This window comes from Perkinsus marinus (genome assembly GCF_000006405.1).
Source record: "Perkinsus marinus ATCC 50983 genomic scaffold scf_1104296971186, whole genome shotgun sequence".
Taxonomy (NCBI): Eukaryota; Perkinsozoa; order Perkinsida; family Perkinsidae; genus Perkinsus; species Perkinsus marinus.
In genome coordinates this window covers 124293-127538 of record NW_003202174.1, presented here as the reverse complement: position 1 = coordinate 127538, position 3246 = coordinate 124293, and positions in this window count along the sequence as shown.

Genomic DNA, 3246 nt, shown 5'->3' with positions numbered 1-3246 from the left:
CTCCGACGGCAAAGGAGTCCTAACATACGGCCGTCTGCCTCGTAATCTCACTCGGGATCTCGAACGAGCGGTCAGTCAGGATGGGGGAGTGAAGCTCATCAGGATAACTCTGGATAGGGTAAGAACAAGCATACGAGCATTCGAGAGCCAACTGAATCTGTTGAGCTGACAACCATTTAAATGCACATAACTGCTGTTCGTTTATAGGACGATGATTATCATCGGATGATATCATGTGATTGCAGCTACTCACATAACAGCTTTTTAATCCTTCGATGGGGGATGAGAGGTGGCGGCCATAGCGGCCCCTCCCCTATTCGGCCGCCCTAAGTAGATCTCTGAATGGTATAGTCCATAGCGGGGGGCATAGCGGCCCCTCCCCTATTCGGCCGCCCTAAATAGATCTCTGAATGGTATAGTCCATAGCGGGGGGCATAGCGGCCCCTCCCCTATTCGGCCGCCCTGAATAGATCTCTGAATGGTATAGTCCATAGCGGGGGGCATAGCGGCCCCTCCCCTATTCGGCCGCCCTGAATAGATCTCTGAATGGTATAGTCCATAGCGGGGGGCATAGCGGCCCCTCCCCTATTCGGCCCTAAATAGATCTCTGAATGGCATAGTCCATAGCGGGGGGCATAGCGGCCCCTCCCCTATTCGGCCGCCCTAAATAGATCTCTGAATGGTATAGTCCATAGCGGGGGGCATAGCGGCCCCTCCCCTATTCGGCCGCCCCAAATAGATCTCTGAATGGTATAGTCCATAGCGGAGGGCATAGCGGCCCCTCCCCTATTCGGCCGCCCCAAATAGATCTCTGAATGGTATAGTCCATAGCGGAGGGCATAGCGGCCCCTGTGATCGTCTCGCCAGGCGCCCCATTACCTAGTGGTTACACGGCGAGGTAACTGTTATGGTGTCACCAATGGAGAGCAGCAGCAGCACATGGAAGGGCTCCTGCGTGACAGGACTAGTGGGCTCGAGGTGCGACGATTAATTCTGCTGCTCTGTGTTATGCGAAGAACGCTGAGGATCGCTCGATTTGTATCCTCAGATGTACTGGGACGAAGCAGGAGGCATCTTCTACAAGCACATTCCCGAGTCCCTTGAACGAGAGCTACGGCGAGCATTGGGGATCTGACGTATTGTGTGGTCATCCACTTATCAGTCACTAATAATTGTTGTTATCGTCTCGGAAAGCCGCTTTGGTGACTGTAACGAGTCGATGAGCATCGAATTCGATGGTCGCTGGATCTAAAAATCGATGATCTTGCTCCTTCTTTATAAGTGTATGTCTCTTCATCGAACTTTGGTGTTGTGTGATCGGTCTCTAGGAACAACCTCTCCGAATCGGTGTCTGTGAGCCCGTTATTGTCTACTCCCCTATGGACGACCCCAAGTCTTTCGCAATCGTCGGAGAAAACACAACCAGTGCTTCTCGGTCTGAGTGGGATCTTGATGCTGATGGTATGTTCAAGACGTACTTCATGTTAGAAGGCTCTTTTTGTAGAAGGCGGCTGGTCACCATCTATTTCGCCCTATCGACCACACGATGGTGATCGTAGTGTAATTCATTCTGACACGTTCATAAGGAAGTACGTCAATGAAGATATCCTCCAAACAGCATCCGGATGTTTTCAGGGAGGCTCGAGCAAGTGTTGATACTCAAGAGATCGACGATGAAGATGCATTAGTAGGGCGGCTTTGGAACCAAGTCGCCTAAAGCCAACACATAGCTTGCGATATATAGAGCGGCATAACTCTGCTTTAGATCGTATCGATTCATCTTTTTGTAGAAACTATAACTTTTTCATTGAGAGTCTAAGTCCACCTTGAGGTATTTCAGAGAGATAGCTTCGATACCCAAACAGTCCCATGGAAGGTCAGCCTCCCTGTTCAATCGACGGATCACACAGATGTGAGCAATTGTGTTCTTGACGGGCTAACTATCGCCTTCTAGGAGAGCCCTCTAACTTCTCTCGCTGGTGCCGTCCCTAGGATGGTTGATGAGGCCCTCGAGAAAGCCCAGTCTTTTCTACGAGAGAACGTCGTTGTCGATCGCACTGATAATCTTAGGGAGTAAGTGGTTGAATCAACTGTTGAGGACATTGGTTCCATGTGAGGTCCGACAGTCATAATATTCCCTCGGTTGAGCATTTACAGACAAGTCGACCGAATGAAGCCGCCAGCACTTCTCACTCTGTGGGCACTTTGGAAAACCCTCCGATGGTGCTCCGTGGCAGTTCGGTTGAACAAGATGTGCCCAAGCAAAGCAGAAGCATCGAGAGCAAAGAGCAACATGGTATTAGTGAAACAGGAATAGACCCGAAGTCGATCGTTGAGATGGTGAGGGATGCGCTCGCGGGTATGCTCGATGAGAGGCTGAAGGGGAAGGAAGAGGAACAACGACTGCTCGTGAGCAGCGCTGTGGAGGTATCATGGCGAGCTACTGAGTAGTTTCATCAGGAATAATCTGTAGCTACAGCATTTCGATTACTGTTCATGAGATGTCGTTTTCACTTGAAGCTTCGATTTGCAGGATTCGCTTGTTCCATCAGGAATCTCGGAATCTGGCGCAACGGGCTGCGGAACTAGAGTCGGCATTAGAACAGTCGATGCGACGCGAGCGTGAACTGGCTCAAAAGTTGACCACAAAAGAAACTGATGATCGGCGAAGCGATGCTCAACAGGTAAATTGTCAGGAACGATCGCCGTCTCGCGCGGCTCTCTCTTGAGTGTTCTCTCATCGTGCCTTTGTTGGTATGTAGAGCAGGAGTAGTTGATCGCTCTGTCAAGCTAGTTGCTAGCCTAGCGGTTCGGATGGTAGGTGAGCGCACTTTGGACATTTACTTCAGGTACCTGCATCGGCATCAATTGGTGAATCGGAGTTGCAACGAGGACGGGCTGCTACTTCGGAGGACTCGAACGCTTCCAAGGAGAACAGCGAGCATGTGCAAGGGAGTGTAAATGGTGCAAGCCAGATGGCTCAACGAGAGGATAGGGGCAGGTGAGCTTCTGAGTCGACGCTTCGGACTTGAACGTTATATACTTCCTATCGTAAACAGTACGAAGTCTATTCTATCAGTATAAGCTGCTGTATGTAGTAGGAAAGTCTTCAAATAGGATTCTAGTATGTGAGTAATAGTACAGATAGCTTATTGTGGAAGAATATCTTGGCGGTTGTGATTTGTCTACCTTTCGTTCCTCATTGTCTATAGAATTTGTTGTGTCCGGGTTGTCATATATTGCACC